General features: G+C 31.9%; 1 protein-coding gene across 1 annotated transcript in view; it reads left to right on the forward strand.

The window, feature by feature from the left end:
• The window catches only part of Spred1 (sprouty related EVH1 domain containing 1), an 83602-nt gene that overhangs the window by 40564 nt on the left and 27616 nt on the right, over positions 1-15422 (forward strand). The gene's annotated exons all lie outside the window — the stretch shown is intronic.

Here is a 15422-nt window from a genome sequence, read left to right on the forward strand (position 1 = left end):
TGAAGTCAGAAGTGAATATAATAAATTTAACATGTTATCTTTTAAAAAGTTTAAATATTTAAGGTGCTTTTAGCCTTAGATGAAATGATACGTGACACATGATAATACTTTTTAAAGCTTGAAGACATCTAAGAAAAGGCTTATAGTGACCTGTCTAGAGTATAATGTTTTTGGTATGAGCAAAGATAACTGGAAATGTTGCTGAAAAATAAGTTGTAGATTTTAGAAATTGAGCAAAATAAGATCTAAGGTGTTTTTTTTTTTTTAAATGAAACTTTAAAATAATAGAAATAAAAAAAAGTCAAATATGGAGTAAGAGTTGGGGGAGAAAACTTGCTAGGAAAATCATAAGAACAAGGAAAAGATGACTTAGATGTAAAATAGAAAATAAATTAGTAAAACAGAATTTGGGGTATATTAACAGAGATGAACAGTTTATTTTAGAATAATTAAAGGATCAAATCTATATTAACTTAGAGTGAGGCTGGTCAAAGATAACTCAGATTAATGGATTCAGTGATGGTTCAGAATGTGGCTTTTACATAAAGCTAATAAAAATAAACATGGGATTCAGAAAGAACATAAATCTATTCCCTGTGAATAGGGCTTAAGAGGGAGGGAGAAACATACTTAATCTTCTCCTAGAGTATGGAATCATGATATGTTAGCAAGAAAATAGGTTCTTCTGCTAAAGGTACTGACCAGAAATCAGAACACCTGTTGTTCACCTAGTTAATTCTCCTTGAGGAACCCTGTTATTTGTAAAACAGATAATAAACATCTCAGAGTCAACATAAAGGAAAAAATGGAGGGTTGCCATATTTCTTACAGGGATTAGCTATAGTAAAGCATTCTAGGTTGTGGGGACTTATTTGATCAAAGGCAGAGGTAAATCAATTGAAAACAGCAGTGTTGCAGAGTCGGACGAGAAATGAGATGGTAGCATTGAAATAAGCAGATAATTGGCCTCCTCTGCTGAGTGATGGACTTCCAGCACTATTTCTGAAGAACCCAGTGATGAATTAGAAGTATACATACTTTCACAATCATTAATTGGTATTTTTATTGATTAGTGTTTTTCTAGTCTCTCTTTCTGGATTTTGCTTTTTTTCTTTCTTTTTTTCTTTTAAGAAGTACACTGTAACTACCAGGTTATTCCCAAATTAATGATAGCTTTCTTTTAAAAGCTTTCTCAGTAATAAAACAGTCCATTTTCATAGTTTTTCCTATGTAATAATTCATTATATAAAAACGGACAAAAATTATTCTGTACCCATTTGCCTCTTGGTTATATAATTACATGTGAACTTCTTGCCCCAGTGCTCCATGAATAATTTTGTAACCTTTAAGAAATAATAGATAAACAATAAAGGAAAGTGCACATAGTTATTTGTTGGCTAAAAAGACATACTAGATAATATTTTAAAGGATGTTTGTAAGTTAGAATACTAGTAACCATAGTGAAGAAGAAAGAACTTTTCTCAATGATGAGAGAAACAGTGCTATTGCAGAAGACTTTTCCAACCTTTGATTTACAATTATATGTACTAAAAATAATTCTTATTATTTCCTAGAGGGTTATATTATACAATTGGTCCTCGGAATCACAGTTTCTGCATTTGCAGATTCAACCAACTGAGGAATAAAAAAAATTTTTTTAAATACTGAAAACATATACTTTTTTCCTAGTCATTATTCCCTATACAACAGAGTATAAAACTACTTTCATAGCATTTGCAATTGTACTAAGTATCATAAGTAATCTAGAGATAATTTAAACTGTATGGGAGGATGTGTGTAGATTGTGGGCAAATACTACACCTTTTTATGTAAGGGCCTTGGGCATCCTCACCTTTTGGTATCTGCTGGGGCCTGGGTGGGGGTTCTGGAACCAACCTCCTTAAATACTGAGGGACAGCTGTATTCATTTTTTTTTTTTTTTTTTTTTTTTTTTAAATAACAGAGCCAGTACAAATAAAAAGCAGGCTGCCCAGGAATTTTTTCTAAGAAGGCATCATTCTATGTTGAGTCATTACTCATTCACTCACTCATGCATTTTCTTACTAGAAGTAATCAAAAATTATTTCCTATGATATTTACATATAACTTACTCTCTTTTATGATGCCTGTAGAGGAAGAGGTTATTTTCTAGGTTGTCCTTATGATCCTTCTCTAAATTAGAGTTTGCCAGTGCATTTCACCTTTACTGGATTAAAGTAATCAGAACATCCAGACTGATTGCCTTACAGTTTTTTTTTTTTTTTCCCCAAGTGTGTTCTTGAGGAGAAAAATATTGGAAAGCACTGAATAATTGTCTTTCATGCTTTAATTTTGATTGACAAAGACTTTGAAAGAAACACCAGGCTTGGTTGTTATAGCATAAGAAAGTAAATGTACTGTCTTTCTTATAGATACTCTGGGATAGAATGGTCCTCTTTGTAGGAAAGATTTGCAGAATCTCTTTTTTGAGTATGAGTTGCATTCTCCATTTCCTTCTAAATTTGTTCAACCTTGATTTCTTTATTTAATAAAAGTTATTGTTATTTTGGACAACATTTTGTGAGATGCAAACTGAACTTTGACTCAACATGTAACTTAAAAGGAGCTGTACATTCTCATGATAGAAATTTTCTTACATTTAATTTTCATTAGATACAGCTTGTTCTTTAAGTACAACACTCTTATAGATATTTTGTTAAAATATTTACCATTTATACAGGTTGTTATTTGGCCATTTTTAGCTAATTGTATATAGTATGGAAATATAAAATACTAAATTATAATGTACCTTTAGATTCTTTATAGTTACCTAAATTAACTTCAATAGTAGCCTATTAAATTTGCTAAAATATTTATTACTGCCAAACAGTGTTTCATTACCATAGGAATTTAAAATAGCTATTCTTAAGTTTACATATTAGACAAATACTGTAAATTTACTCATATAATTAAAGTAATGCTTTAAAAAGCATATCTGCTAAGAGATGACAGAAGACAGGAGAGGATAAATAAATCAGTAGGATGATCTTTAAAAAACTGAATTACTTAAGATGCTCTGTGAAAACAAGAATAAACAGGGTTAAACGTAGTGTGACAAAGCTAATTTTGAAACGGAAAAAGGGAAAACAAGAAGCATTTCTAGTTTAGGAAGTTGCCACGGAGAGTAAGGAATTATTTTTAGGATTAGTAAATTATTAGGTTGTGAATAAAAAGTTGTTTATAAAACTCAGAGTTTCCTCTTGTTTTAAAAAAAAAAAAACAACCACAGCTTTCGCTGGGGTGCACACCTGTAATTCCATCAACTCATGAAGCCGAAGCAGGAGGGTCCCAAGTTCAAGGTTCAGCAATTTAGCAAGCTCCCAAGATACTTAGTAAGACCTTGTCTCCAAAAAAATACAAGGAATGGGGATGTACATAGGTGGTAAATTGCCCTTGGATTCAATCCCAAGTACCTAAATAAATAGAAAGAACACTTTTTTTCAAAATGGAGTTTCTTGCCGGTTACTAGAGACTAAAATAAAATTGGAATGATTGTTTTCTAGGAAGAAAAATAAAGCATTTATAATATAGCAGTAGCTCTATTAAAAATAAAACTCATCCCCTTTCTATCACAAGAAAGTCTCAGAAGACCAGGGAAACATCTTTTTGCCTTGGGTTGAACCTACACAAGTTCAAAACAGGAATTTCCTGCTAAGCTTTTCCACTATGCCTGTGTGAATTATTCTATTGTGAAACTTCAGTCCTGCAGAATTTTTTATCCATTAAAAACTAGTTGCCTTAACTAGCATTTCTTAGGATTCAGCCTTCCTAGCAGTTTTTTTTTTTTTTTTTTTTTCTCCTGAAAGATATATTCTGATATCTAGAATACCACAGTTAGGTAAAGGGTGGGTAGAGGTGGTACAGAATTGTCATTATTCCTCATTGCTCTTTCCGGCTACTACTGTCACCTGCATACATAAATCTCTTTATTGTTACTCGGTACCATTCCAATCACCATCCTCTAGCTTTCATTCTCATCCACTGACATTAGTAATTGTTTCTCATAAGTAACTTTTCTACACCTGCACCTCATCATCAGTCTTTGCTACTATTCTTTGCAGTCTCTTGACCTTCTGGTCTTTATTTCAGGAGGCTACTTTCCTAGATCTGGTGGTTACTGACAACTGTTCCATTTGAGGAATTTTGTAGTTTCCTGTCATTTTCTTTTTATTCTTCTCTTCAATTTCATGCCTTTTTCTATTACTTTGTCTCCTATTTTCTCCTGTTAACACTAGATTCCCTCTGACTTCGGTATCTTTTATTATTATTATTTATTTATTTTCATTACAATTCTTTTAATTTTTTTCTGCAATCTCGTAAACTACTCTTATTCATATCTTAATAGATGATTTGTTGCCAAGTTTTTTCCTTTATGCTAAAGAAATTTCATATTCCCTTTTACTACTCCCTTTTTAAAGGTGAGTCAATCATTCATGTAACAAAAGTTGAACAGCTACTGTGTGTCAGATACTCTTGTAGGCATTGGGAATATGCAAATGAATACAGGCAGAAATCTCTATTCTTAAATAGAGTATATATTCTATGAGGGTTAAATAAATCAGTAAAATAAATAATATGCTAGATAGTGCTGGGGGAAGGGAATATAGGGAGTTTTTTGGGGGAGGAGGATTGGTTAATATTTAGGTACAGCATCCAAGGAGGGCCTTCCTGAGAAAGTAGATAACATTTGTTTGAAGATGATTTACATTATGAATAACACCTTCTGTTTTAGTTTGTATGTCCAGATTTCCAAATCTTGACCATTCTTAAAAGTAAAATGAATTTATACTCTTTAAGTTTTTATGCCACATTATATAAAATCTTAGCCTTTTTTCCCTCAGTGGATTATTTGCTTTTTTACTATTGAATTTTGAGAGTTCATTATATATTCTAGATACTAGTCCTTTGTGGGAATATGTGGCTTGCAAAAGTTCTTTTTTTTCCCCAGCCAGTAGCTTGCCTCTTCATTCTTTTAACTTGTGGCATGAAATTGTGCAAGAGCAATAGTGGTAAACCTAGGAATTACCAGCGATTCTCCATTTGTTCAAGCAGGTCTTTATTTTTGGTTTTATTTAATCTTTTCCATCTCTCCCTCTCTCATAGCCTACTTGTGCTGCTGCAGTTAAGCCTCCCAGTTTTCATTGCTCCTTTTAGCCTCTTGGTCATTTACCATAAGGAACTTTTTAAAGCTTGGGTCTAATATTTCTTTAGTATTTCCTAATAATTTCCTAGAGACAAACCCATTTTCTTATCTCAACACAAAAAATAGGTTTATGAGCTTGTCCTTACATCATTTGTCTTCAACTGCCTTTTTCTCAAGGAAAAATTTTTGGTATTGCCTTACTGATTTGTTCATGGGTCATCAAAAGTACCATGCATTGAACTTAAGAAAAATGTCCTTTCTTCTTTTCCATTAATAAATATGGAACTATAAAGATAGTATATTATGAGGAATTTATGTAGAGTAGATAATGTTCCTAGATAGCTCACTAGTTCTCAGTAAACAACAGTGACAGCAAACAATTTTCTTTTTTACGGAAAAAAATGAAAAAATAGGAAAATTGGGAAGAGAAAGTATTTGGGCAAACCAGTTTTGCTGTAGATAATTGGAATTGGGAGAATTGTTAATCGTAATTTTCTACCAATCCAAAATTACCTGTTCAATTCAGGGTCAATCCAAATTGAAAAGATAATGAATTGTGCTATTAATATATTTTTCTATAATCATGATTTTTAAAAAAATTTTCTCCCAGCAGTTCTTCTACAACCATTTATTCTTTAACTTTACCAGTATTTCTTTAAGAGGGGAAAAACATCTTCCCCCTCTTGTATATTTGTGATAACTGGTTTTCAAAAATAAAGATTTAGAATATTTGCCAGTTTATCTTCCTGGTAGCTTTTATTTTCTCAGACAACCTCAGCTTAATTCTTTCACTTTCCTTCAATCTACTGTTTACTGTTTTTCACATTTCTTTCTTTTTTTTTTTTAAAGAGAGAGAGAGAACTTTAATATTTATTTTTTAGTTTTTCGGCGGACACAACATCTTTGTTTGTATGTGATGCTGAGGATCAAACCCGGGCCGCACACATGCCAGGCGAGCACGCTACTGCTTGAGCCACATCCCCAGCAGTTTTTCACATTTCATCTTTACTGTTCAGTTATTTGTTTTTAATTAATATAATTCCATTCTTTAGTTATTAACATATATTGGTTTGTACTGATGTTTACTGTTTTGTTCTGTCAAGTTCCTCAGTATTATCTTGGCTTCATCTTTCTCTCATACCTGTTTGTGATATATTTCTGTTACATTCTAATTAGTTAAACTGTTACAATCTCCTTAATAGTTAAATTAAATTCCACACTTTGACCTCAGATTATTGCATTACATGTTAGCCTTCCCTTTCACTACTTTTGTTGTATTAGAATCTAAATTACTATTTGAATCTACCAGTCTTTTAGTTGCTCATTCAATATTATTCCTTATTAAAAAATCAGCTGCTGTTGGAGAAACTTCAGTGTGCTGGGTTTCCTGTATAGACTGTATAGTCTGTCCAGGCTGCCGTAACAAAACATAGATTGGATAGCTTAAACAGAAACTTAATCTTACAGATCTGTAGGCTGGCGAGTCAAAGATAAAGTTATTGACCAATTCTGTTTCTGGTGAGGGCTCTGCCTAGATTGCACACTGTCTCCTTATTGTGTCCTCACATGGCCTAAAGTGAATTGCTCTGATATTTCTTTTATTACAAGGTCACCAATCTTATATGATTATGCTCCCACCTCTGTGATCTGATTTATCACCTTTTCACAAGTCTTAACTCCAGAAAAAGCCACAAGTGGGGTGGGGTATGTGGCAATGGGTGTCCAGGGTCAACATACAACATTTCAGGGGCCTAATTATTATAACTTTTATATAGAGTTTAGTATCTGCTAATAGTAGTTACTCCTTCATTAATTGTCTTTAGCTCTTTTGAAATGCTGTATTTGTTTGCTTATTCTTTCAGAATGCTATAAACAGTTTTTTTAATTTTTTTGGTCCCCCATGGGTACATTCATTTAAATTTTTCATAGCTACATAAGAAATTGGGGAGCTATTGTAAATGATCTCTCTGTCATCTTTTCTGGTATCTGATATCTTTAAAAGCTCTTCCTGTATCTTTTATTTATGGTACTCACTAGAATTTTCAGAATAATGTTAGATAATATTGATGATTGAGGACTTCTATCTTTGTGAATCTAAAGGAATTTATAGTATTATGTGAAGAAATCTGATGGTTATTTTGAGATATCCTTTATCATGAATGGAAATGTCCTTATAGTCCCCACCAGAATTTCATACAGATTTTTATGAAATCTGGTTTTATAAATGTTCCACAGACTTCTAAAATTGATATTTTTATTGAGGAAATTGTAGATTATAAATGTCTTGTGAAAGAATAATATAAAGAGATCCTGTGTACCCTCTAACCAGTTTTTTGAATGGTAATATTTTTTGTAACTATTATAACATTTCAACCAGGATATTCATGTTGATACCATCTACCATATTTAGATTTTTCATTTTACTATTTTTTTAGTGTATTATACAGTTTTATCATTTGTCAACTCTCACAGACAAGATAAAAACAGTCTAGTGACTGTAAGAACTCCTCCCTTGTTACTGTTCTAACCATGTCCATTTCCCTCTTAGACTGGCATCCCCTAATCTGTTTTCTTGATTATTTCTATAATTTATCATTTCAAAGATGTTATAAAAGTGAAATCATAAGTATGCAGTCTTTCAGGATTGGCTTTTTTCTTTCAGCATAATTCACCGAGTTTTCATGAAGGTTGAATGTCAAGAGTTTTTCCATTTTTTGTTGAGTTGTATTCTGTCATATGTATATACCACAGTTTGTTTAGCCATTGAAAGACATCTAGGCTGTTTTCATTGAGGGGCTATTTTACAGATAAGGCTACTATAAGTAATGAAGAGTGTAGTTGCTAGGCTATATGATAGTTGCATGTTTAGTTTTATAAGAAAATGCCAAACTTCTGTTCAGAGTGGCTTGCCATAATACATTGCCACCAACATGTATGAGCAAGTAACTGTCCTAAGGTTCTTTCAACATTTTTGTTTCTTCAGTGCAAGATATTATAGCATCAGCTGAATAATTTCTCAGTCTTTCATGACATAGACATATGTAAGAATACTGGACAATTGTTTTGTAGAAAGTTTGGACTTGCCTAACGTTTCCCCACAATTGGCTTCATTCACATTAAAGCATCCTTGCCCAGAATGTCCTCTATCTTGTGCCACTAAGTAAAGGAGCAAACAAAAGAATCATGTTTAAAAGACAAAAGAATTAGTATGAGAAAGTTCTCTTTGTAAATGATTGTCATACATGGACTAAAATAGGAATCCATGTGATTCGTATCCATAGCTGAACAGGAAAACAAATGAGGTAGAAGAAATTCTTCATTCTTCCTTTTTGTATAATGGGTCTTTTTTTTTGGGGGGGGGAGGGATTGTTATTGGTTTTGTAATTTATATTTCTTATCTTTGTTTCTTTGGATTTATTATATTTAACATTTGACATTGAGTTCTTTTGTTTTCAGATTTTCTTTTTTTCTATTCTTAAATTTTTACTTTATAGATTTCCTTTAAAATTCTGGCTTAGTTATGTACTTTTCTTTTTAATTTATCTTTTCATTTTGTATTTGTGGTTCTGGGGATAAAACTTAAGGCCTCACACATGCTAAGCTACTCACTGAGCTACAACCTCGCCCCCATATGTTTATATGTGGTTATTGCATTATCTGTTGATGATAAGAGTTTTCTAATTTTCATGCTGATTTCCTTGGTTTTTTTCTTTAGAAATTGGTAGAAATTTTTTTCAGAAAAACAGATTATTTTAAACTAGTTTTGATCTGTGTGCTATTTAGAGAATATAGACTGTATGATAACAATTCTTCTTTCAAGACATGTTGTGAGGATATGACTAATTTATTCAAATATTTCTTGTATTTTTGATGAATATTTTTAAGGCATTTATTTTATGCAGGTTTCTATGTGTCACTAGATCAAATTTTTAATGCTGATGTTTAAATATTCTTTATCTTTCCTAATTTTGTGTCTATTTCATCTACCAGTTATTGAGACAGATATTTAAATATTTTACAGTGATTATATATTTGTCAGTTTATTATGGGTCTCATGGAAAATCTGTGGAAGCATTTATCTATTAAGTAAACTGAACTTTTACGTTTCATTGTACTTTTTAATTTAAGAATCCATTTTGTTTGGTTATCATTCAACATTTTTCACTTTTACTTGATATTAGTGATGTCAAATTAGTTTCCAGGTGTACAGTTTTTTAGAACCCTGTAGCCATGGGTGTGCACATACAGTTCAGTTTTATTCTTCAATTTGCAATGTATTCTGATTTTTTTTTTTTTTTTGAAATATTTTTTTGGTTGTTGATGGACCTTTATTTTTTATTTATTTATATGTGGTGCTGAGAATTGAACCCAGTGCCTCACACATGGTAGGCAAGTGCTCTAGCACTGAGCCATGCCCCCAGCCCTCTATTTTGATTTTTATTGTTTGCATAATATGCGTATGCTCTTGCCTCTTATGTGTTTAGTTGTTTATTTTAATGAGAACTAGGTCCAAGTGAGTGCGTATTGTAGTTTGGAAACTAAATATTAGTAGTGTTTCATTTACTGTCTTTTTTGAATGGAAGTAAAATTGTGTGAGTGTGTATGGGTTTGATTGTTGAGTATTTCATCTTTTATATGGTTTAGTCCCACAAAAATAATATGTGTTAAAATATGTGCCATAATTATAAAAATAATACTATTTTCCTTCTTCTCTTTTGTGTTAGCTAAACTATTATTATGTGAGAATCACTGCCATTGTTGCTTCTATTTTTTTAATTTTTAAAATCCTAGCTCAGAACACAGCACTAAACACAATTTTTTTTACTAATAACTAGTAAAAAAAAAAAAAGTACTTTTTACAATATAATTTCATATTTAATAAAAATCATAGTATCTTTCATAAAAGGTAGTACTTTTTATATCATCTAGAAAACTGAAGTTCGTAATATGAGGCAAGTCTGAGATATTAAATCAGTTTGGGTTATTGAATAAATTTAATTTGAATTTGGAATTTTTATTTCAAAAAACAAAATGATTTTTCATTTGATTCAAAGATACTTCAGAAAGCTACAGTAAAATTGTTTTGTTACCAACTACACTGCTTCTTGGATAATATTATTTGTAAACATGTAATTAATTGTAGGTAGTGACTATAATAAAGTACATATTTCTTTAAAAATATATATTTAATTTTACTTTCCTCTCCCAAATTATTATGTTGTTGTTAGTGAAACAAAAATGCACTTGTGTCCATTTTTGGGTTGGTCTATTTTGAAAACTTCTGGCAAACAGTACAGTAATTTTATGATGGGAGCTTTGCTCTATATTTCCCAAAATAGAACACATCTTTAGAAGATTTAGTTTAATGACCACAGTCCCCCACCCCCCTTATCCTCCTTTTTTCCTTTTATAAATTCTTACCCTGGAATTTCTTTCAAATGAAGGGAAAACCTTGCACATTAAAATATTTTCATTGCTTTTAGAATTGATTAACTTAAGCTCTTCAGAATCTATTCACATAAGCTCTTTGAAGTATGGAGTATCTATACTTACCATTCAGAAATTTTCCTGTACTGTACTCAAAAAATATTTCCCCTACAAATCACGACTCCCAGCCTCTCATATCTACTAACTTATCATTGACAAGTGGTATTACCTAGTGACTAACATCATCATCACTACTAGTATTTATTGATAGTTGACTATGAAAGGCATTATTTTGAATAATTCACATATTACATTAATTAATTCTCAGAAGTGAGCTGATTAATAATTGGTGAAGACTAGCTGGGACCCAATTGGTTTTAGCTATTGAGCCCACAAACTTAACTAACAACTATAGCAAACTCCTCTCAACTATACCAATTCTCCATCCTTGGAATCCTGTCCCTTCTATTTTTCATAGCTGAATCATTTTATTTTGACACTTTTTACTCATAGATCCATTCTCATTAACCATCTTTTTTCTCCCTCTCTCTTAACCTGGTAGTATAGGAGGAAGCCTTTTTTTTCCTGTCCCTTTAACAAATTAGATTTTAATACATTTTTGCTGAGTAGTTTTCATTTTGTCTTGAATTCCAGAGTTTACTTATTTATCTATATTTTTCATAGTTAGCATATATTTAACCTTTAGCTAGGATTACAACATATGCCACAATTTCAATTTAACATAATTTCTGAAATACTACTACTCCTACTATTTATAAATGAATATAGTAAAAACATTGCAGCATTCCCTGATGTAATAGTATATTTCTTGAATTCCAGAACTGATTTAATTATCAATTGTATCATTATTATTGTTTCAAAATGTTTGTTTGTTTTGGTACTGGGGATTTAACCCCAAAGTGCTTTACCACTGAGCAACATCCCTATCCCTTTTTATTTTGAGACAGGGTCTTGCTAAGTTGCTAAGGCTGGCTTTGAACTCATCATCCTGCTTGGCCTCCCAAGTCATTGGAATTACAGGCATGTACCACCACCATGCCCAGCAAAATGTTTGTGTAATAAATCTGTGTTAAAATGCCTTAACAAAAAACTAATTCATAAAAGTCATGGATATATGTCTATTCTTTTCTAATACATGTAGAGTCATCAAAGTATAGGTAGCAGAACTGTTGAGGAAGTTTCATTACATTGCTTATAAACAGTCACTTTCTTGGTTATTTATTCTGGAATTAATAAAACTTACTATCAAGAATCATTATAGTTAGTGACATGCTGATAAAGATTTAACAGTTATGGTTGGAGCTGTACCTCAGTGACAAAGTGCTTGCCTAGCATATATGAGGCACTGGTTATTCAATCCTCAGCACCACATAAAAATAAACAAACAAAGGCATTCTGTTCATTTACAACTACAAAAGAAAAAAATTTTAACAGCTTTGAAGATGGAACAAAAGCAGTGATTTCTAGCATTTGCATAATTGCACATTGGTTGATTTCTGTCAGTATAACCTCACTAAATACATCATTGAATTCAGCATTGGAAAGAAATTAGCAGTAGTACAGCTTATGTAATTTTTTCACCATGTAGATAGGAGAGAGATAAACTACTGTTTCAAGAACATATGTAATTGTAAAATGCAGTAAATAATTAGGAAAATATGAATTTTAAATATTTATTACTCTGGTTTTGGTGTAACTTATTTAATTGTAAGGATATATAATTTAGTTTTTAATAATGACCAGCAAAGTTCCTAAAAAAAATTAACATTTGGCTCTCAGAAGCCAGTATTAGTAGGCTCTAGCATACCATTGGTTGTGTTGAACCTAAATCATTCCTAAAGTATCAGAGGTTCTTAATTAATATGATCCATAGGTGAGTTTCAAGGGGAGTACATAAAACCTGATAATTTCTAGAAAAACAGTGTGCATTTTTCTGAGGAGGAATATTTGTTGAGTACTTAATGTATGGTTGCTACTGTATTATAAAAACAGAATATAGTGATGATCAAATGTGGCAGTCTCTGCCCTTACTCAGCTTTTAGATTAATGGCATTGATTAGTCACTCCATTTAAAAAATTATAAATACGGGATGGGGACATAGCTTAGTTGGTAAAGTGCTTGCCCTGGGTTCAATCCCCAGCACCACACACACAAAACAAAATTATAAATACATATAGGAAAGTACACCAGAGACCTTATCAGACCATATCCAATCTAGGGATCAAAAAAGACATTACCTGGGAGGTTAAATGTAAGTTGTTTATTTGAGTTTTAATTTTTGTTTTTGATACTGGAGATTGAACCCGGGGCACTCTTCTACTAAGCTACATCTCCAGCCCATTTTATTTTATTTTATTTTGAGACAGCATCTCTATAAGTTGCTGTGGCCCCAAACTTGAGATCCTCCTGCCTCAGCCTCTTGAGTCCCTGGGGATACAGATGTGCACCACTGTATTCAAACTCAAGAGTTAGTATCTTGAGTAGAATGTTTTTATAAGGTTAAGTTGAAGGAAGAGTTCCAGAGAGGGACTAGTACTGAGTGGGCACCAAAGGGTGTGAATGGTGGATGTAAGTGATGAGTGAACATAGATTTAGGAAGAGTGTGGGAATGAGAATGGAGCTTTGCTCACGCAGGCCCTAGTAGTTCATGATAAGAATTTTGGCTTCAATCTTGAAAGCATTGAGAAGACTGAAGACATTGAAGCAAAGGAGAATTGTCTGATAAGGTTTATACTTGTTCTAAAAGTATTCTGCCTGCATATTAATAAAACTATCTGATCATTATGAGTACTATAAAAAATAAAATAGGATATGGGATCTAGGATTTATTTGGATTGTTTTTAATTCCTCCTGCTTTTTTATAGGATGTTCCCTAAAATATTTAAGATGTGTAGTTTTCGTTTTTGACTAACTAGGCTAATTGCAAGGATTACTACAAATTTACTTTTGTATAGTAATTATGATATCTAATGTTTATTATACTATGAATGTCATGGATATTAAAGGCTAAGAAAAGTGTTCCAGACTGAGAAAGACTGAAGACACATTACAAGTAAATGTAATCTGTCATCCTACAATGGATCCTACACTAGAAGTTTTTAAAAATGCTATAAAAGTTATTATTAGCACACTGGACAGAATTAGAGTATAGACTATAAATTAGATAAAAGTGTTGTCTCAGTTTTAAATTTTCTGAATATGATCAGTGTACAATGATTACATAAAAGAACAGCATTGCTTTTAGGAAATACACTCAAGTATTAAAGAGAATGGACATTATATATGTAAACTTTTTGAAATAGTTCAGAATAAAATAAATGCATGTTTATATAGAGATATTCAGAGAGAAAGAGAGATGGAATGCTAAAAGTAAATGTGATAAATTTGGGTAAAGGGCAGACATGAATTTCTATGTTATTCTTGTTACTTTTCTGTAAAATTTATATCATTTCAAAATAAAAGTGTTGGGGTGGGGGGAATCAAACAAAGTCATATTGTTCCACACAGTTCCTGGAGCTTTTTATGTGAATGCTTATTAAGTAATTCCATAATATGAGGTATTTAATATTGCAATTCTTATTTTCAAGATGAAGAAATTATGGCTTTAAAAGATTAAGTAACCTACTTAATATGTATTCTGAGAAAGTGGCAAAGCAGGAATTTGATCTGCTGCTATGTCCATTAAATTCTCAAACAAAATATTAATGGATTTTTAAAGAATTTAGGGAGGTGCTTTTAAAGTTTCTGTTATCACCACTACCATCACCACCCCTGCCTCTTTCCCAAAAATAATTCCTGTTTTTTTTAAATATGGGAGTATGTATATTCTTTAAAATGAGAGTATAATAAACATCCTGTTTACAAATTGCATGGTCTTTTTGATTCCCATCTTGAGCTTTTTTTTTTTTTTTTTGGTTCTGGAGATTGAACCCAAGGCCTTGTGCATGCAAGGCAAGCACTCTACCAACTGAGCTATATCCCCAGCCCCACCATCTTGAGCTTTTTATTAAATGATTTTGTGATATAAATTGAGATCAAGAGCTTATTACTTTTATGGAGATTCCTTGGAAATCTGGGAATGGAATCACCATTTGACCCAGCTGTCCCTCTCCTCTGTCTATACCCAAAGGACTTAAAATCAGTATACTACAGGGACACAGCCACATCAATGTTTATAGCAGCACAATTCACAATAGCTAAACTATGGAGCCAACCTAGATACCCTTCAGTAGATGAATGGATAAAAAAATGTAATATATACAGAATGGAATTTTACTTAGCAATAAAAGAGAATAAAATCATGGCATTTGCAGGAAAATGTATGTAACTGGAGAAGATAATGCTAAGTGAAGTTAGCCAATCCCCAAAAAACAAATGCTGAATGTTTTCTCTGATATAAGGAGGCTGATTTATAGTAGGGTAGGGAGGGAGCATGGAAGGAAAAGATGAACTCTAGATAGGGCATAGGGGTGGGAGGGAAAAGGAGTGAGCAGGGGGTCAGCAAGGATGGTGGAATGTGATAGACATTATTATCCAAAGTACATGTATGAAGACATGAATTGGTGCAAAAATACTTCATATACAACCAGAGATATGAAAAATTGTGCTGTATATGTGTAACAAGAATTGTAATGCATTCTGCTGTCATTTATTTTTTAAAAAATCAATAAAAAAATAAAATCCTAAATTGAAATTAAAAATAGAATATTTATTATCTATTATTTATTTAAAAAGATAATTTTTCTCACCTTATTTTGTAACTAAGAGCTACCTTAGATACATTTGAAATAC

Source organism: Marmota flaviventris, chromosome 2 (genome assembly GCF_047511675.1).
Source record: "Marmota flaviventris isolate mMarFla1 chromosome 2, mMarFla1.hap1, whole genome shotgun sequence".
In the NCBI taxonomy this organism is placed as follows: domain Eukaryota; kingdom Metazoa; phylum Chordata; class Mammalia; order Rodentia; family Sciuridae; genus Marmota; species Marmota flaviventris.